We start from the raw sequence: 21888 nt of genomic DNA on the forward strand, positions 1-21888 counted from the left end.
ACCCGGGACTTCGCATGCATGAAGCCACCAGCCCGGGGCGCCCTCGTATTTGAGGCCGCGAGGTCCATGGGTGAACCTGGGTGCGCTGCCCTGGCCGCCGCTGTCCGCTTCAGGGAGCTGGGCCTTGACCAGGCGGCTCGGCAGCGCCAGTAGAAAGCGGTTTAGCAGGCCGGGCGCGGTGGCTCAGGCCTGTAATCCTAGCACTTTGGGAGGCCGAGGCGGGCGGATCACGGGGTCGGGAGATCGAGACCATCCTGGCTAACGCGGTGAAACCGTCGGGAGATCGAGACCATCCTGGCTAACGCGGTGAAACCGTAAAAAAAAAAAAAAAAACACGCACACACCGTAAACACACACACACCGTAAACACACACACACACACACACAAGCCGGGCGTGGTGGCGGCGCCTGTAGTCCCAGCTACTCGGGAGGCTGAGGCAGGAGAATGGCGTGAACCCAGGAGGCGGAGCTTGCAGTGAGTGGAGATCACGCCACTGCACTCCAGCCTGGGCCACAGAGCAAGGTTCCATCAAAAAGAAAAGAAAAGAAACCGGCGGGCCATCCGCGGCGGGTCCAGCTCCGGTCGCAGCAGCTGGGACCCACACCAGGCCATTCACCGGGGCGCCATAGGGCAGCTGCGTGCAGTGTTTGGGTAGCAGGACGCAGACGGCGGGGTCGCGGGGGCTTCGGGGTGTCCTCGGCCCCAGGCCGTCCAGCCCTGTGGACCGAATGAAGTCCCGCACGCCACGTGTTGAGGTAGTGGTGGGTGCCCCTTGCGCGGGGTCAGCCCTCCTGCAGGCGGTGCTCACGGTACGGGCTGGCGAAAGTGGAGACGGACTGCAGGATGGATTCACTTGGCCACATGGCCGGGAGCTGAGAAGACGGACACTGGTGAGTGGCTGCCCTGGTGGGCTGGTCGGGGCGCGGGCAGGGGGGCATGGTTCTGCCAAGGATTTTGCTTTGTTTATCGCAAGATGGAGGTATTTCCTCCTTTCTGCAGTTTATAATTGCATGAATTAGTGCAGTGAATTGAGGAGGCAGTAAAAATAGTATCTTCAAAGATTATTAAATTCATTATTATAAAACACATACGAGTTTACGTGTGTGTATAGAAAGCAGGTATACATCAAAAATTCTTAATGAATACAAGAAAGAGAACTACCAATACTGGAGCAAATTTTTCAAATACAAACATCAGTGAATATAGGCAAGGCCTTTTCTTTTATTATGATTACTATACTTTAAGTTCTAGGGTACATGTGCACAACGTGCAGGTTTGTTACATGGGTACACATGTGCCAGCAACGCCTTTTCAATAATGTCTTACAAGGAGAAACGTGGCTCCTCTAGGTAAACAGCCCTCAGTGCGCATCTCCCTGAAGTCCAGATGGATCCGGTAGAGCTGTGGGGTTCACAGCTCACACTGAGGCATTTAGGGCCTAAACGCCACTTTACTTTTTTGTACAGTGAGTAGGAAATCAGTGATCTAAATGAGTTTAAATCTTATTAGGGATTCGAACTGCGCTTCAGACTCTGTCTCTATTCCTCCCAGAGCTAGATTCAACATGAATTAAAATACAAATATAAAACAATGAATTATGATAGTGACAAAGACCTTCCTTCGAATTTCAGATTTTTCCAGCAGCCCCTTTCTTTCTGTTTCCCACCTGCCTTCAACTCTTTCTCCTAAAAAAGTTCAGTTGGGGTGAATGTTTGGTGACTTAGAACATCATTATTTTAACATGATCCCAAAGCGGTTTTCATTATATGCAAAGATGCATATTTATTTACATTTTTAAAAATGTTCTAAATTGGTTTCTTATGTCCAAAAGAAGGGGAGCTAGTTATAAGAAAAGAGAATTGAGTAAGGTAAGAAAGTGCTAATCATTTCAAATCAAAGTGGGAAACATGCAAAGCAGAAAGAATCAACTTCATAAACTCAACAAATTATTAACGTAAATAATTCCCAACTCCTGTATCTATATAACATCAGTGATCTGTGAGGTGAACTGAGATTCTGAATAAAAAGTAAATAATAAGGCCATTTTTCTAAGCCAAAAAAGTTTTTGTCTTATTAATTGTGGAATTTCACCAATTAATTTTTTTCAAATAAAATTTCTTAAACTTTTAGTGCCTACTATTGCTTGTGGGTTCATAAACCCTAGCAGAAAACAAAATCATCAAGGAAATGGTAAACATTAATGGGAAATTTGTGTAACCTTAATTCTTAACGTGTCTTGTTAATTACTTTTTAAAATGTGAAGGTGTATTCTTGGTGTTTGGTAATTAACTAAGTTTATTAACCTCTCACAAATATGAGGAATTTTATTCCCTAAAGGAACGTGAGGAACACTAGTAGTTCAAGAAAATGCTGAAGGTGACCTTGGCTGAGAAGCTAGGATAGGCTGATGAAGTCAGACTTTGTGTAGGAACCTGGTAAGCGATGGATCGATGTTACCTGTCTTCACTTATTGCAATAGTATAATCAGTTTGATGATACATACTTTAGCCCCAGCTGTTACTTAAGACCCGGTTTCACATTTTATGTTCTTTTTCCTGTGCAGGCTGGGAAAGGGTTTCTTCTGGCCATAAAAACTACCCCAATGGCTGTGGCAGACTAAATTCCAATTCCGGTTGATACAGCCATCAATCTCCCGCTAGCTGTAGGATGGTGTGCTGCAGTTCACAGGTGTGGATGCTCAAGTGGGCTTTCAAAGATTTCATAAGAGGGAGGGTTCATCTATTAGGCACATTTTCCAAATATAGGCATTTCATTGTATAAGACCCCAAATGTGAGAGGGTGTTCATTTCAATATTTTATAGAGTTCCTAATATGCCATCATATATATGTTGAGTTGTTTTCAAAATACAGTTTAGTACTTGGCTACTCACAAAGTAATAAAACATTTAAATCACTTAACCATAAAATTCTTGATAACCAAAAGGCTTTTCTTTCTATTGGTAGTTTAACATTCAGCTTTCTTTTTTAGGGCAAAGGAGATAGAACTGGATGAAATGAGAGAATATTTTTTTAAATTGAACTCTGGTTAATGCCAAAAGTGTTCAATCACTATGTGTGGGGAAGTTTCCTAGTACAAAGGAAAAAAAAAAAACAAAACAGGTTGTTCATACATTTGGCTGCGTTAGTAAGTGGTAAACAGAATTAAATTTTTCTTATGTGAACTCACACATATGTGCTTCATAATATGTCACTCCTATTTAACACATGTCTTTCACACACACACGCACCCCCCCACATACAGCCTTTTGCTAGTCTTCTTCCAGTTTGCTTATTAACCCAAAGAAAGAAAAAAATACGGAAGCCTTCTTGCATAGGTTGCCTTAATCAGATGAATTATGGAAACAACTCTGTCTCCCTTATTTTTCTTTCATTAGTTTTCCATTCTGTTGTATTTATTTAATTTTTATTTCATTTTCCAGACCTAAGTCAATGTTAGTCTACCACTGTACATCTGGTAACCTCAGTCCCTGCAATTGGGGCAAAATGGGTAAGTACTTTAGCCATGTATCTGCATAATTACTAGTGTCTGACAGAGAAAAAATAGACAAAGTGTGTCATGGAGCTTAGAGCCTACATGGGGAGAAAGAAAGTAAATAAAGAGACAAAATAATGAGAAATTGTAAATCTGTGGTAATTAACTAGAAGGTACTGTGGTTACCAAGGAAAGGAGTCATTGGGAACACATACATGATTGTAAGCAGTAGGGGGTCCATTGGCTATAAAGATTTTAAAAAACAGTGATGAAATAAAGCAAAAGTTGGCAGTTATAAAGAATCTCAGTGATAAAATGCTGAAATACTCCTCCCTGCTGGGGCAGTGGGTCCTATACACACCCCTTCCCTTCTTGATACATCACTGAGAATGTGACGTGATCAGTGACCAATGAGATTTAGAAAAGTCGAGTGATCTTATTCCTTCCTGATTGCATCTGTAATATTGATCATTAATTTATGCAACTTGCCTCTCTTGGGTGTGCATTAACTACTCTACTAGTGATTTGTAAAAGTGAATAGGAATCACTATGGGAGAATAAAACAACATCCAGATTCCTTAGACCCTGGGACCAAGGTCTTGGGTGATGCTGAGGAAACAATATTTTTAATAAGCATCTAGATGATTCTTGATACTTGGGGAAATGCTCTTTGAGAAACCCTGTACTATACAAATGATTGATTTGTCTGAAGGTAAGGGATTTAATCTGTTCAATGTACAAAAACCATGGAAATCAATTTGAGTACAACTTAAACATCTAATGATGGTAGAAGATAAAAATAGGGAATTTTGCTATTCTGTAGGATTTCTTAGTACCTGTGAACACACCCCTTCTGTCCCTGTTACATAGATGACACTAGCTCTTCATACTCCAATGGGAAGCCATGGTACCACACTGAGAGTTCTATTGCAGGACAGCTGGACACTGTGGCTCATTTATATATTGTGGCTTTGAATTGAAAAATGCTTTTCCAGGAATGAAAAATACTTGGCATGCATGTTTCCTCTACCTTTCTTACACCTATAGCAAACATTGTAGGCTGATATGACATTGGTTATCCCTGTGCCAAGGCTCTGTTCTGGATTCCCTTCTAACACAGCATTTCTGGAAGCTATTACTAATTAATTTGATGTTGCATTCAAATTAAACTCATTTGTGTTTCCTATCGGGGACTCTTAGGAGGGATAAAAATGCTTCCTACTAGGAGCAATAGCCATGTTAACAGGAGGTTGAGCATATATAGTCTCAGGTGATATTACAAGGAGTGATAGCTGGGTGGGTGAACATGGGCTATCTCTCCATAGAATTGTCTCCTTTAGTGTCCCTTAAGAAGAGTTTTTAATCTCCTGCATATAGGTCTTAAGCATCTTTTATCAGATTTATACCTAGGGCCTAGGTAATTGATGCTTTTTTTTTTTTTTTTTTTACTAATTTAAATGTCTTTTGTAAAAATATATTTTTTAATTGTTTGTGGATGATGTCAAATACAATTGATTTTTGTATATTGACCTTATATTCAGCTATCTTGCTAAACTTATTGCTAGAAATTGTATAAAATTTCCTCTTGATTTCCTATGTAGACAGTTACTTAATCTGCAAAAATACCAGTATTATCCCCATTTTTTCAAGCCTTAGGTCTTTATTTTTCTTGTTGATGGCGCCATCTCGGCTCAATGCAAGCTCTGCCTCCTGGGTTCATTCACACCATTCTCCTGCCTCAGCCTCCTGAGTAGCTGGGACTACAGGCGTCCACCACCACACCTGGCTAATTTTTTGTATTTTTAGTAGAGACAGGGTTTCACCGTGTTAGCCAGGATGGTCTCGATCTCCTGATCTCATGATCCGCCTGCCTTGGCTTCTCAAAGTGCTGGGATTACAGGCGTGAGCCACCACGCCCAGCCTTCTTGTTGAACTTCTACTATAATGGTGAATACAAATGGCAATAGTGCATATTGTTGTCTTGCTGCTAATTTTAAGCAGAAGACTTCAAATATTAAACTCTCCTGCCATTTTTAGGATAAACCCAACTTGGTCATGCCGTGTTATCTTTTTTTATATTTTGTTTAATTCAATTTGCTAATCATATAGTTCCCTTGTTTTTTCTATTCTCTGAAAGTGCTTAGTGGAGTGAAAGTGTAATAGTGGAGTAATCTGTTCCTCCAAAACTTGGGAAAAGCACCTTTAAATTATCTGGATTTATAATTTTTTGTGAGAACATTTTTTATTGCTTCAGTGTCTTTAATAGTTAAAGAATTTTGCAGGCTTCATTTTCTGCTGGAATCAGTTTTAGTTATATTTGTCTCTTTTTCTAAGATTTTATCTGTTTTAAAATGTATTTACGTTGTTTTCATATTATATTAATATTTTTGTCCTAAACTGTATCTGTAATTATGCTTCTGTTTTAATTCATAATATTTGTGTGTCTTATCTTTTCTTTTTTTTTTTTGAGACGGAGTCTTGCTCTGCCGCCCAGGCTGGGGTGCAGTGGCCGGATCTCAGCTCACTGCAAGCTCCGCCTCCCAGGTTTACGCCATTCTCCTGCCTCAGCCTCCCGAGTAGCTGGGACTACAGGCGCCCGCCACCTCACCCGGCTACTTTTTTGTATTTTTTAGTAGAGAGGGGGTTTCACCGTGTTAGCCAGGATGGTCTCGATCTCCTGACCTCGTGATCCGCCCGTCTCGGCCTCCCAAAGTGCTGGGATTACAGGCTTGAGCCACCGCGCCCGGCGTCTTATCTTTTCTTAGCTAGTCTCTAAAGGGTCTACTTTATTTCTTTTTTTCAAAGGACCAACTTCTTCTGGCTTTATTGACTTTTTTTCTCTTCTCTTCTCTTTTCTTCTCTTTCTTTTCTTTTTTGATAGAGTCTCGCTCTTGTTGCCCAGGTTGGAGTACAATGGCATGATCTTGGCTCACCACAACCTTGCCTCCTGGGTTCAAGCAGTTCGCCTGCCTCAACCTCCTGAGTAGCTGGGATTACAGACATGCGCCACCACGCCTGGCTAATTTTGTGTTTTTAGTAGAGATGGGGTTTCTCCATGTTGGTCAGGCTGGTCTCGATCTCCCGACCTCAGGTGATCCACCCACCTCGGTCTCCAAAAGTGCTGAGATTACAGGCGTGAGCCACTGAGCCCAGCCTATTGACTCTTTATTATGCTGCTGTGTTTTCTGTTGCAAAGATGTATTGCCTTATCTCTTTTTTCCCCTTCCTCCTGTTTTCTTTGATTATGTTTTTCTTCTCTTTAACTTAGAAATATAGCCCACAAATATTCGGCTTGTCTAATACATGCATTCATGGCTTGTATTTCCCTCAAATGCCACTTTGGCTGTATCCCACACATTTTGTTGTATAATGTTTATGTTATCATTACTCTCTAATCCTTAAACAGTTTTCATTTGAATTTCTTCTTTGACCTATGAGGATGTAGAGTGCAGTTTTCAATTGCCAAATCACATTTTCTACATGTGCATGAGTTTCTACTTGTCCCTCACATCAGAAAGACGGTAGCTTCATGGTTAAAAGTCTTGGGCTTTGGGATCTGATAGACTTGGATTCAAATCCTAGCTCATTCACTCACTCCTGTATTCATTAAATAGGCATTATTCTTGGTGCTGAGGATGTATCACTAAACAGAAATCCGTGCTCACATAGCTGTTATATGCTGGGATGCGTCCCACCATTCAGTAGACTCCACTGCTTATTAGTTGTATCAGTTTGAAAAAGTCTCTCAGTTTCTCCCTGTATATCAATTTTTTTAATCTGTGAATGAGAATAATAATTATTCTATTCTAGGGAGCTCTTTGGAGAATGTAGGGAGATAAAGTGCTTCGTACAGTGGTTAGAACAGTGAACATTTTAGTAAACGCCTGCGATCACCATATGGACAGCTTTCTCAGAAAGCCTTCCTAACCCAGCCCCACCCCTCCCCTTCCTGGCACCCAGACAGAGCTAGATGCTTCTTTTGTATTCCTCCAGAGCTTATTGTACTGGCCTCTAGTAGAACACTCAGGCAAAGTATTGTAATCATGAATTGTCCACATCTCCCACCAGATTGCCAATTCTTTAAAGACAAGGAATATGTCATATGTAATTTTTTTTACCTCAGCATCTACCACAGTGCCTGGCAAGTGTTAAATGCTAAATAAATATATTTGAAATGACTAAAGGAAGGATTGACACAGATTTAGGAAAAGGAAAGTAATTGTATGTTGCTGAGATATTTATTCATTCATTTGGTCAAAAAATGTTTATTAGTCACTGAGTCAGCCACTCTTTAAGGTACTGTATAAGTTCAAACAATGCACACAAAATTTCGTTCTGGTATTTAAATGTTAGGAGAAATATACATCAGATATGGTTGAGTGCAGAAAAATAAAGGAAATTAAAGAAGTAAATAGTGTTGTGGGAAGGCTGCTATTTGATATGTGATGGCCAAAGAAAGTCTCTCCGATAAGGTGTCTTCTTAGTAGAGACCTGAAATAAATGAGAGGGCAAATCAGAAGGACATGTGGATGAAATACTCCAAGTTGAAGAAACAGTAAGTGCTAAAGTTCTTTAATCATATTCAAGGACAGCAAGGAGGCCAGTATGGCTGCAGTAGAAGCACTGAGAGGGAGAGCGGTAAGAGATGAAGTCAGAGTGGTGGGCAGAGAGAGAGGATGCAGAGAGTGCAAGGCCTTGCAGACCATGGCTTTGCCTCTAAATGAGAAGAGATTCCATTGAAGCGCTCTGAATGGAGAAGTTCCTGTAATATACCCTGAGTTACATTTTAGAAGAATCACTCTGGCGGCTACATGGAGGTCCTACTGGGGATACAGGGGTAGTGGCAGAGACCACTTCAGACAGTATTGCAACATTCCAGGCTACAGTAGTGGTTTTGATCAGAGAGATAGCAGGTGGAAATTATGATTCTGGGTATTTTTCAAACAGAGAGCTGATAGATTTTGTTCAATTGTGTGTGTGTTGTTAAAGAGAAGAATCAAGGATAACCCCAAAGATTTTGGCTGAACTAAACAAATTGAATTACCATTTGGTCAGAGGTAGAAGATTGGTGAAACAGCAAGTTTGTGTACGCATTGGGAAGGGGGTCATTAGTAGTGGGTATATCAGGAGGCCCATTTTAGAGCTGTTAAATGTGAATGTCTATTACACCTCCAGTTGGAAATTTTGAACAAGTATATGGATATATAGATCAGAATGTCAGTGTGGAGATCAGAATCTCTTATGCTATCAACCTGTACATAACTTTTTAATTTACCACCATCTTTTTAAAGTATAAATCCCTATGGACCAGATGATTCTTGAGAATCTTCTCTGAAGAGGAGCTACATTTTTCAGATAGATTTTTAGCTGGCATTTTTAAAGTAGGGCAATAATCATATTACTGTAATAACTGACATCATAATTAAATAATGAGCTTAGGCATATGCTTTGCAAAAACCTACATACCTTAAATAAAACTGAATTCAAATGAGTATCTTTTCGAAAGAACTACTGAATTCACAAATGTATGTAAAAAGTTCTTAATTAAGCTTACTCTATAAAAAGAAAAACACTATTATGAATAAAACCCTGGATAGCAGAGTGGACAACTGAGTCTGACATATTCCCAGAGAAATATTGAAAGTAAACTAACACAAGAAAATATTGCCTTTAGAATTTTTTAGTTAAACTTTTAATAAAGATTGAAATAAAATGTTAAGAAACTTTCTAAATGGTTCTGAAAGTAATGGTCCAACCAGGGAAATAAAGTTTCTAGCCTCTGCCTTGGGGCTTTCAGAATAGACTAGATAACCTTAGAATTAAATGCAGATTTATGTTTTTTCTGAACAGTACCCCCTTATATTGACTACATGCGTTTCCCCAGGAATTTGTTTTAGAGTAGATGTTTCAAATAAAGGATCCAATTCTTAACCCATTCACATTGTTTCATTTTGCAGATAACCACTTGCTTAGCATAAAAATCTTTATATTGTTCTCAGAAATTGATTCTTGACTCTACACAGCAAATCCTTTGTCTTTATTGCTGTGACCCATTACAAATACCTTCCACTATGATGGTTTATATTCTCCTATTCTCCTCTAGCACACTCTCTCTTTTTTTTCCCAGGATTCCAGGTCTTGCCAACCTTTGAAATTCCAATTCCATTTGAGAGAGCTTTTAGGAGGCCATATGCTGATTTCACCACCAGCAACTTCACAACCCAGTACTGGAATGCCATCAGCCACCAGGCCCCTGCCATCATCTATGACTTCTATCTGTGGCTCACTGGAAGGAAACTCAGGTGAGAAGCTGAGTCAATGGCTTTGAGAGTGTCACTGCATATGGGAGATTGAGGCCCCAAAGTCTTTAGTGCTTCCTTCAGCCAAGGATTAAAGGAGACGACTGAATCTGACCCATATATACAAATTGAACACACCTACTCTGAAAATCCAAAATCTGAAATTCTCCAAAATCCAAAATGTTCTGAGTGCTGACATGACGCCACAAGTGGAAAATTCCACACATCTTATCTCATGTGATGGGTCACAGTCAAAACACATTCAAAACTTAGTTTCATGCATAAAAGTATTTAAAATATTGTTTAAAGATTACCTTCAGGTTATATGTATATGGCTAAGTGTGTATGAAACGTAAATGAATTTTGTGTTTAGACGTGGGTCCCATTCCCAAGATATCTCATTACATATAAGCAAATATTCCAAAATCTGAAAACAGTTGAAACCCAAAACACTTCTGACCCAAGCATTTCAGATAAAGGATACTCAGCCTGTATAAGTTTTGAACAAACAAAGCAGTCATAGTGAGAAGCCACAAAAGCCTCCTACATTAGAAATGCTCCAGCATAATAAAAGAAGGTAAATGTTAAAGAGCTTGCTTGATGAATTCAGCAAGTGATCATTCACCCAAAAAGAAAAGCAACTGAGGCTCTGTGACTAGGGTTTTTCAAATAGGTAGATCATCTTAAATATACAATAATGATGGCAACCTCACTTACTGGGAGCTTACTCATGGGGCTAAGGAGGATGCGTGATGATCCCATTTTTATTGTCAAAGCTACTGAAGGAAGATATCCTCATCAACCCAATTTTACAAATGGAGAAATAGAAGCTAAGGGAAGAATCTGAAGTAGTCTCAAAGGAAGTGACAGGAAGGATATGGAGAAAGCAGAGTGTCAAAGTCAGTATTCAGGACCAGATTTACTGCCACCTAGAGATGAATGAAGAAATTAGAGGGAACACAGTGTGCTGATGCTACGTCAGCTGTCACCACCTGGCTGTGTGACATAGGACATATTCTTTCTCTGTCTCACTTGAATAATAATATGTGTCAGAGGAGACATTATTGTAATTGCCTAAAGCAATTCTTGTGATCAAGAATCAGAAGCATGAACAGTATTGCCCTCTGTGTTAGCCCCTTTATGGGGGAGGAAGTTGTCTTCAGCATGTTGAATTGTCATCTTTATTAGCAGTGCAAATGACTAAAACTTAGCCAATGTAGAGTTTATCCAAATCTTTTCAGACCTCATTTGGAGCTCATAACTCAGTTCTTGAGCAAAGGGAAAAGAAAACATTGTGATTATGGGGAAAATATTTGTGTGGGACTTATTAAGTAAAGATAGGAAAAGAAGAACACCCAAATATTATAGGCAGAAATGCTAAAGGTTTTAAAATGTGTCAGGATTGGAAGAAGGCCTGGATAAAGAACAAAGTTCAGTTAGGAAAGAGAAACACGGAAGGAAGAGACACAATAAAAGTCATTATGTATTCTGCGAGAAGTCAGACAATAAGATTTGTGGGAAATGGGTTGGTTTGTTGTATGGTATGTATTTTAGCAATAATCTTTATGGCAGAGAAAGCTAAAATCCTTTAGCTTGTGTGAATGATCACTTGCTGAATTCCTCAAGGTAGGCATGGTGAAGGAGGGTGTAGAGGAGACAGAGGTACAATGAACTGACCTAGATATAAAGCCTTAGTATACACTCAGCTAGAAATAGTGATTCTGAGGACATACTGTGACATGATTATGTCATTATGTGTATGGTAGTGATGGGGATGATAGAAGGAAGAACTGATGGCATATTTTCACTCCCCCTCAAAATCAGTTAAATATTGGGACACTAACTATCCAGGTCTAGAAGAGTCACACGCCATAGCCATGGTATGGCGCATCATTCATCTTGCTTTCTTTGAGAATAAGAAGATCAGTAAATAGTCCAGAAGTGGGAAGCTTTGTCCAGGCCTGTGTGTGAACCCAATGTTTTGTTTAGAAATAGAACAAGTAAGTTCACTGCTATGGCATAACACAAAATTTGCTTAAGTGGTGGTCAGCAAATCCTTGAATGCTGCTTAATGTGACAAAGTTGGTAAAATCTTTTGTGCAACACTCTTACTCCCTGAATGTTTTGCTGTGCCAGGGCCTGTGCATGCCAGACAAGTCCAAGCCAGCTCAAAGAACAACCAGCCACCTCTGCCACCTGCCACCTCTGCAAACTGCCACTTCCTGCTGGCAGGATTTGTTTTGCATCCTGTGAAGAGCCAAGGAGGCACCAGGGCATAAGTCTACTCACTTATATCTGTTTGTCTGGAATGTAACCCATGTTTGTTTGTACAATAAATAAAATCGATCTTTTTTTTTTTTTTTTTTTTTTTTTTGAGACGGAGTCTGGCTCTGTCGCCCAGGCTGGAGTGCAGTGGCCGGATCTCAGCTCACTGCAAGCTCCGCCTCCCAGGTTTACGCCATTCTCCCGCCTCAGCCTCCTGAGTAGCTGGGACTACAAGCGCCCACCTTGCCCGGCTAGTTTTTTGTATTTTTTAGTAGAGACGGGGTTTCACCGGGTTAGCCAGGATGGTCTCGATCTCCTGACCTCGTGATCCGCCCGCCTCGGCCTCCCAAAGTGCTGGGATTACAGGCTTGAGCCACCGCACCCGGCCAATAAAATTGATCTTGAATGAAAACTGAGTGGTCATTGTCATTGATCTTTGAACCCAGATTAACCTTTTGGTCATGCCTAGTCTAAGAGAAAGGAGATATTCTTATCAATAAATACAGAGCCCAGCTATGTCAGTGAAGATCTCAAGTGCACAGGTAGTAGTATAGGGAAGAGTCAGAGGCCAAAAAGACAGGGATGGCAGACATTGAACAGAGGAGAGTGTGGTGTTTGCCTTTGCATCAACTGAGATTATGGAATGACACCTGAGGCTTGGGGACAGCACCTGCAAGATACCAATAAAGCATTCTAAGAACATCTGTGAAGTGAGAAAATTTGAATTACTGTTGTTCTTGTGGTTATGATTATATTTATGGTTGTTACTTCATTCATATTAATCACCTATGTGCCCAAGTGTAATCATGGAGTTAGATTTTTCCCAGACTTTTTTTTATTAGACTCAAGAATTCCCATAGACAAAGGCAATATCACTATCCTATTTATACATTTCTTCTCTCAGTTCTGCAGAGCCAAAATATAGAGTCCAATATTTTAGATAAGTTATGCAATAAGGGCTGGTTTGGATTATCTAACTGGTACATGAGGCCCAGTGTGCTAGTTTACTCCAGAGGAAATTGGCACCTGTATATAATTGTAGTTAGGTTGATCCCTTGATATCAGAAAAGTTTCTGCTATGCAGTCCTTTTTGGTGATTTCTTAATACATATCCTCATTTTAGACAGTACGAGTGGCATAGATGTACTTGGCAGCAGAATATTACAGGTGGTAAACCTTCAGTCTATGTTTTAGTAGCAAGAGCCTTTGGAGTCTTGTGCTTCCCTTGTAGACATCTTCTTAACATCTACATTCTTTTGTCTACTATTGTTACTGCTACTAGTTTCATAGAAATTCTAATTTTCATTTGGGATATACATTTTTGTTATTTGTAAGCTCCCCCTTCTTTTTCATTTTTTCACCCCATTTTCAGACTGTTCTAAAATCAGAAAGGAAATTCTCCTTCATGAGCATGTATATATTTTTGGCTCTTGGAACTTGAGATGGTGCAAGTAAGTACAAGCACATTTTCCAGATAAGGCATGTGAAGTGATTTACGTTTCATAATATGATCATTTCTGATTGACCTTATGTATTATGACCAGCCATAGAGATGGCTGTAAAGAATTAACAACATCAAACAATGTGAAGTTGTTCATTGCATGTATATCAGAACATTGCCGAGATAAAGCCAGATGGAGTCATTAATTTCACCAGCTAGTTATTTCCTTGCTGCAGTACCAAAGATTGTCATTTTTGAATTAAAGCCTCTGGTTTTTCTAACTCATCTTTCATTGTTGATCATGGCAAGTGAATAATTAATGAATGTATATGTTTAGGTTATGAGGAATTTAAAACACACCCTAAGAATTGTAATGTTGATTGCTTTTAAATGTTGTAATGGTTTTGAGTCTGCTAATGATTCCTTAATTACATACTTGCTTTTCTTAGAAAATCAACTCATTTCATTATTAGTGATTAATTTTCTCTCAAATATATAATTTAATATTTTAATAAATCACTATGCCTGGGATTCCATTAGATATTTGAAAAGATTTAGTTTTTTTACCCAGGTAACATATACAATGGCTCAAGATGTGTGTTGTTTGATCTCACAATTTAAAAAAATACACATTAAGCACCGTGGAAATCCCAACAACTTCGGCAAGAAAGAGTATTTGTTTGATAGTGTCTTTGCTTGATAAATATGTGGACTAAATTAAATGGAATATCTTAATTCAGGTTTTGCTTCATGAGACTGATTAAGTGAACGTAGGCCTAGTGCTTTGAAAATTGGCCTATTGTAGAAGATTGATATTCTAATAGCCTAAAGAGAAACCATTTCTTATAAAATATATATATTTTGGAAAATGTGGTATTTCTCAGAAAACTGCTGAAATGAATTATTTATCTTTCCATCTTTATCTTTAATTCTATTACTTTCAAAGATCTAAAGCTTTCACTTGAAAATTAGGCTTTTGGAAAAAAAGACATTGAAACTAGTATTATATTTCATTGAGGTAATGAATATGAAGATTCATTTGCATAATCTTGTGATTTTTTTTTTTTTAAGTGAAAAATATTAATTAAGACCATAGGAATCTGATACAATATAAAGAATCATTGAGAAAAGACATCTTTCCCAATAAGAATATGATGGTCTAATACAGATTGAAAATATATAAAGCAAAAACTTAGAACTGTAAGAAAATAACAAAAAAATTTAGTGATTTTCATATACTAGTCAATTTTTTCTCAGATCAATTAAATAATAATAATTATGAATAGAGGATTTGAATACATTTACTTATATGATTTAATTAATAGTTAATAAGCTTTTTTCTCTCTAAACCTAAGAATATATATATATATATATATATTTATTTATTATACTTTAAGTTCTAGGGTACATGTGCACAACGTGCAGGTTTCTTACATGTGTACACATGTGCCATGTTGGTGTGCTGCACACATTAACTCGTCATTTACATTAGGTATATCTCCTAATGCTATCCCTATCCCCTACCCCCTCCCCACAATAGGACCCAGTGTGTGATGCTCCCCTTCCTGTGTCCAAGTGATCTCATTGTTCAATTCCCACCTATGAGTGAGAACATGTGGTATTTGGTTTTCTGTTCTTGCGATAGTTTGCTGAGAATGATGGTTGCCAGCTGCATCCATGTCCCTACAAAGGACATGAACTCATCCTTTTTTTTTATTATTATTATACTTTAAATTCTAGGGTACATGTGCACAATGTGCAGGTTTGTTACATATGTATACATGTGCCATGTTGGTGTGCTGCACCCATTAATTCGTCATTTACATTAGGTATATCTCCTAATGCTATCCCTCCCCCCTCCCGCCTCCCCACAATAGGACCTGGTGTGTGATGCTACCCTTCCTGTGTCCAAGTGATGTCATTATTCAATTCCCACCTATGAGTGAGAACATGCGGTATTTGGTTTTCTGTTCTTGCAATAGTTTGCTGAGAATGATGGTTTCCAGCTGCATCCATGTCCCCACAAAGGACACGAACTCATCCTTTTTTATGGCTGCATAGTATTCCATGGTGTCTATGTGCCACATTTTCTTAATCCAGTCTGTCACTGATGGACATTTGGGTTGATTCCAAGTCTTTGCTATTGTGAATAGTGCCGCAATAAACATACATGTGCATGTGTCTTTATAGCAGCATGACTTATAATCCTTTGGGTATATTCCCAGTAAAGGGATGGCTGGGTCGAATAGTATTTCTAGTTCTAGATCCTTCAGGAATCGCCACACTGTTTTCCACAATGGTTGAGCTAGTTTACAGTCCCACCAACAGTGTAAAAGTGTTCCTATTTCTCCACATTCTCTCCAGTACCTGTTGTTTCCTGATTTTTTAATGATTGCCATTCTAACTGTTGTGAGATAGTATCTCATTGTGGTTTTGATTTGCATTTCTCTGATGGCGAGTGATGATGAGCATTTTTTCATATGTCAGTTGGCTGCATAAATGTCTTCCTTTGAGAAGTGTCTGTTCATATCCTTCGCCCACTTTTTGATGCGGTTGTTTTTTTCTTGTAAATTTGCTTGAGTTCTTCATAGGTTCTGGATATTAGCCCTTTGTCAGATGAGTAGATTGCAAAAATTTTCTCCCATTCTGTAGGTTGCCTGTTCACTCTGATGGTAGTTTCTTTGACTGTGTAGAAGCTCTTGAGTTTAATCAGATCCCATTTGTCAATTTTGGCTTTTGTTGCCGTTGCTTTTGGTGTCTTAGACATGAAGTCCTTGCCCATGCCTATATCCTGAATGGTATTAACTAGATTTTCTTCTAGCGTTTTTATGGTATTAAGTCTAACATTTAAGTCTCTAATCCATCTTGAATTAATTTTCATATAAGGAAAGGATCCAGTTTCAGCTTTCTACTTATGGCTAGCCAATTTTCCCAGCACCATTTATTAAATAGGGAATCCTTTCCCCATTTCTTGTTTTTCTCAGGTTTGTCAAAGATCAGATGGCTATAGATGTGTGGTATTATTTCTGAGGGCTCTGTTCTGTTCCATTGGTCTATATCTCTGCTTTGGTACCAGTACCATGCTGTTTTGGTTACTGTAGCCTTGTAGTATAGTTTGAAGTCAGGTAGCGTGATGCCTCCAGCTTTGTTCTTTTGACTTAGGATTGTCTTGGCAATATGGGGTCTTTTTTGGTTCCATATGAACTTTAAAGCAGTTTTTTTCCAATTCTGTGAAGAAACTCATTAGTAGCTTAATGGGGATGGCATTGAATCTATAAATTACCTTGGGCAGTATGGCCATTTCACAATATTGATTCTTCCTATCCATGAGCATGGTATGTTCCTCCATTTGTTTGTGTCCTCTTTTATTTCACTGAGCAGTGGTTTGTAGTTCTTCTTGAAGAAGTCGTTTACATCCTTGTAAGTTGGATCCTAGGTATTTTATTCTCTTTGAAGCTATTGTGAATGGGAGTTCATTCATGATTTGGTTCTCTGTTTGTCTGTTACTGGTGTATAAGAATGCTTGTGATTTTTGCACATTGATTTTGTATCCTGAGACTTTGCTGAAGTTTCTTATCAGCTTAAGGAGATTTTGGGCTGAGACGATAGGGTTTTCTAAATATACAATCATGTCATCTCCAAACAGGGACAATTTGACTTCTTCTTTTCCTAACTGAATACCCTTTATTTCTTTCTCTTGCCTGACTGCCCTAGCCAGAACTTCCAACACTATGTTGAATAGGAGTGGTGAGAGAGGGCACCCCTGTCTTGTGCCAGTTTTCAAAGGGAATGCTTCCAGTTTTTGCCCATTCAGTATGATATTGGCTGTGGGTTTGTCATAAATAGCTCTTATTATTTTGAGATACATTCCATCAATACCGAATTTATTGAGAGTTTTTAGCATGAAGGGCTGTTGAATTTTGTCAAAGGCCTTTTCTGCATCTATTGAGATAATCATGTGGTTTTTGTCTTTGGTTCTGTTTATATGCTGGATTACATTTATTGATTTGCATATGTTGAACCAGACTTGCATCCCAGGGATGAAGCCCGCTTGATCATAGTGGATAAGCTTTTTGATGTGCTACTGGATTTGGTTTGCCAGTATTTTATTGAGGGTTTTTTCATCGATGTTCATCAGGGATATTGTTCTAAAATCCTCTTTTTTGGTTGTATCTCTGTCAGGCTTTGGTATCAGGACGATGTTGGCCTTGTAAAATGAGTTAGGGAGGATTCCCTCTTTTTCTATTGATTGGAATAGTTTCAGAAGGAATGGTACCAACTCCTCCTTGTACCTCTGGTAGAATTAGGCTGTGAATCTGTCTGGTCCTGGACTTTTTTTGGTTGGTAAGCTCTTAATTATTGTCTCAATTTCAGAGCCTCCTATTGGTCTATTCAGGGATTTGACTTCTTCCTTGTTTAGTCTTGGGAGAGTGTAAGTGTCCAGGAAATTATCCATTTCTTCTAGGTTTTCTAGTTTATTAGCATAGAGGTGTTTATAGTATTCTCTGATGGTAGTTTGTATTTCTGTGGGGTTGGTGGTGATATCCCCTTTATCATTTTTTATTGCCTCTATTTGATTCTTCTCTCTTTTCTTCTTTATTAGTCTTGCTAGTGGTTTATCAATTTTGTTGATCTTTTCAAAAAACCAGCTTCTGGATTCATTGATTTTTTTGGAGGGTTTTTTGTGTCTCTATCTCCTTCAGTTCTGCTCTGATCTTAGTTATTTCTTGCCTTCTGCTAGCTTTTGAATGTATTTGCTGTTGCTTCTCTAGTTCTTTTAATTGTGATGTTAGGGTGTCAATTTTAGATCTTTCCTGCTTTCTCTTGTGGGCATTTAGTGCTATAAATTTCCCTCTACACATTGCTTTAAATGTGTCCCAGAGATTCTGATATGTTGTATCTTTGTTCTCATTGGTTTCAAAGAACATCTTTATTATCTTTATTTCTGCCTTCACTTTGTTATGTACCCAATAGTCATTCAGGAGCAGGTTGTTCAGTTTCCATGTAGTTGAGCAGTTTTGATTGAGTTTCTTAGTCCTGAGTTCTAGTTTAATTGCACTGTGGTCTGAAAGACAGTTTGTTATAATTTCTGTTCTTTTACATTTGCTGAGGAGTGCTTTACTTCCAACTATGTGGTCAATTTTAGAATAAGTGCGATGTGGTGCTGAGAAGAATGTATATTCTGTTGATTTGGGGTGGAGAGTTCTGTAGATGTCTGTTAGGTTCTCTTGGCGCAGAGTTGAGTTCAATTCCTGGATATCCTTGTTAACTTTCTGTCTCGTTGATCTGTCTAATGCTGACAGTGGGGTGTTAGAGTCTCCCATTATTATTGTATGGGAGTCTAAGTCTCTTTGTAAGTTTCTAAGGCCTTGCTTTATGAATCTGGGTGCTCCTGTATTGGGTGCATATATATTTAGGATAGTTAGCTCTTCCTGATGAATTGATCCCTTTACCATTATGTAATGGCCTTCTTTGTCTCTTTTGATCTTTGATGGTTTAAAGTCTGTTTTATCAGAGACTAGGATTGCAACCCCTGCTTTTTTTGGTTTTCCATTTGCTTGGTAGATCTTCCTCCGTCCCTTTATTTTGAGCCTATGTGTGTCTCTGCATGTGAGATGGGTCTCCTGAATATAGCAAACTGATGCGTCTTGCTTGACTCTTTATCCAATTTGCCAGTCTGTGTCTTTTAATTGGACCATTTAGTCCATTTGCTTTTAAGGTTAATATTGTTTTGTGTGAACTTGGTCCTGTAATTATGATATTAGCTGGTTATTTTGCTCACTTGTTGATGCAGTTTCTTCCTAGCATCGATGGACTTTACATTTTGACATGTTTTTTGAATGGCTGGTACCTGTTGTTCCTTTCCATGTTTAGTGCTTCCTTCAGGATCTCTTGTACGGCAGGCCTGGTGGTGACAAAATCTCTAAGCATTTGCTTATCTGTAAAGGATTTTATTTCTCCTTCACTTATGAAACTTAGTTTGGCTGGATATGAAATTCTGGGTTGAAAATTCTTTTCTTTAAGAATGTTGAATATTGGCCCCTACTCTCTTCTGGCTTGGAGAGTTTCTGCTGAGAGATCTGCTGTTAGTCTAATGGGCTTCCCTTTGTGGGTAACCCGACCTTTCTCTCTGGCTGCCCTTAACTTTTCCTTCATTTCAACTTTGGTGAATCTGACAATTATTTGTCTTGGAGTTGCTCTTCTCGAGGAGTATCTTTGTGGCGTTCTCTGTATTTCCTGAATTTGGATGTTGGCCTGCCTTGCTAGGTTGGGGAAGTTCTCCTGGATGATACCTTGCAGAGTGTTTTCCAACTTGGTTCCATTTTCCCTGTCACTTTCAGGCACACCAATCAGACGTAGATTTGGTCTTTTCACATAATCTCATACTTCTTGGAGGCTTTGTTCATTTCTTTTTACTCTTTTTTCTCCACACTTCTCACTTCATTTCATTCATTTGATCTTCAATCGCTGATACTCTTTCTTCCAGTTGATTGAGTCGGTTACTGAAGCTTGTGCATTTGTCACATAGTTCTCGTGTTATGGTTTTCATCTCTATCAGTTCTTTTAAGGTCTTCTCTGCATTGATTATTCTAGTTATCCATTCATCCATTCTTTTTTCAAGGTTTTTAGTTTCTTTGCACTGGTTACGTAGTTCCTCCTTTAGCTCTGAGAAGTTTGATCGACTGAAGCCTTCTTCTCTCAACTCGTCAAAGTCATTTTCCATCCAGCTTTGTTCTGTTGCTGGCAATGAGCTGAGTTCCTTTGGAGGGGGAGATGCACTCAGATTCTTTGAATTTCCAGCTTTTCTGCACTGCTTTTTCCCCATCTTTGTGGTTTTATCTGCCTTTGGTCTTTGATGATGGTGATGTACTGAGGGGGTTTTGGTGTGGGTGTCCTTTCTGTTTGTTAGTTTTCCTTCTAACAGTCAGGACCCTCAGCTGTAGGTCTGTCGGAGTTTGCTTGAGGTCCACTCCAGACCCTGTTTACCTGGGTATCAGCAGTGGGGGCTGCAGAAGATAGAATATTGCTGAACAGCGAGTGTTGCTGCCTGATTCTTGCTCTGGAAGCTTCGTCTCAGGGGTGTACCCCGCTGTGTGAGCTGTGAGGTGTCGGTCTGCACCTAGAGGGGGATGTCTCCCAGTTAGGCTACTCAGGGGTCAGGGACCCACTTGAGCAGGCAGTCTGTCCATTCTCAGATCTCAACCTCTGTGCTGGGAGAGCCACTGCTCTCTCTTCAAAGCTGTCAGACAGGGGCATTTACCTCTGCCGAGGTTTCTGCTGCTTTTTGTTTAGCTATGCCCTGTTCCCAGAGGAGGAGTCTACAGAGGCAGGCTGGCTTCCATGAGCTGCGGTGGGCTCCACCCAATTCGAGCTTCCTGGTGGCTTTGTTTACCCACTAAAGCCTCAACAATGGCGGCACCCCTCCCCCAGCCTCGCTGCTGCCTTGCAGTTAGATCTCAGAGTGCTGTGCTAGCAATGAAGGAGGTTCCGTGGGCATGGGACCCTCTGGGCCAGGTGTGGGATATAATCTCCTGGTGTGCCATTTGCTAAGACCCTTGGTAAAGCGCAGTATTAGGGTGGGAGTTACCTGATTTTCCAGGTGTTGTGTGTCTCAGGTTCCCTTGGCTAGGAAAAGGGATTCCCTTCCCCCTTACGCTTCCCAGGTGAGGCGATGCCTCACCCTGCTTCAGCTCTCACTGGTCAGGCTACACCCGTGGACCAGTGGCAATGGTCCGACACACCCCAGTGAGATGAACCCAGTACCTCAGTTGAAAAGGCAGAAATCACCCATCTTCTGTGTCGCTTGCACTGGGAGCTGGAGGCTGGAGCTGTTCCTATTCGGCCATCTTGGGCACGCCCCAAGAATATAAATCAATCTTGTGATCTTTTAAAGTAGTTTTTTGTGCTTTTAAAAATAACTCTATAATGGTCTGTGTGTATATCGGTTTTTACAATAATTTGTCAAAACTTTGACTGATACCAGTGTGCGTGAAAAATCAAGTGCAGTCTGAATCAGCACAATGCAAATAGAAAACTGACCTTTTATTTTACTCACAAAATTATATCTAATAGAAACCTTATGTAAAATAAAGAATTTTTAAGTGCTCATAAATTAATAACAAAATCATACATAACGTCAGTGGAGGAGAAAAATTAAGGATTTTATATCACAGTAAAATGCATTTCTAAATTGACTTAGTATTGTTATAAAACATATTCTTGAATATTGTATCAGAACTTATCACCACTATTGAAGTCAAAATAAAGATGGATCTCTAAATTATACAATTTATTTGGGAATCACCGAATTGTAGTTTTAAAAAAAACCTGAAAACCACGGTGGTCTTCTGTATTTGTGAAGGACAAAGAGAAGATTGGGGGTTTACTA

General features: G+C 39.4%; 1 long non-coding RNA gene and 1 pseudogene across 1 annotated transcript in view; one reads left to right on the forward strand and one right to left on the reverse strand.

Annotated features, from left to right (window-relative positions):
• Positions 1–9: 9 nt before the first annotated feature.
• LOC139357047 (putative inactive fatty acyl-CoA reductase 2-like protein) lies at positions 10–11923 on the forward strand (annotated as a pseudogene).
• Positions 7756–21888, reverse strand: part of LOC139357048 (uncharacterized) — a 30267-nt gene continuing 16134 nt past the window's right edge. The window contains exon 3 of the long non-coding RNA XR_011609638.1: positions 7756–7985. This is a non-coding gene — a long non-coding RNA (uncharacterized lncRNA). The remainder of the gene's footprint in view (positions 7986–21888) is intronic.

This window comes from Macaca nemestrina, chromosome 11 (assembly GCF_043159975.1).
Source record: "Macaca nemestrina isolate mMacNem1 chromosome 11, mMacNem.hap1, whole genome shotgun sequence".
Classification (NCBI taxonomy): domain Eukaryota; kingdom Metazoa; phylum Chordata; class Mammalia; order Primates; family Cercopithecidae; genus Macaca; species Macaca nemestrina.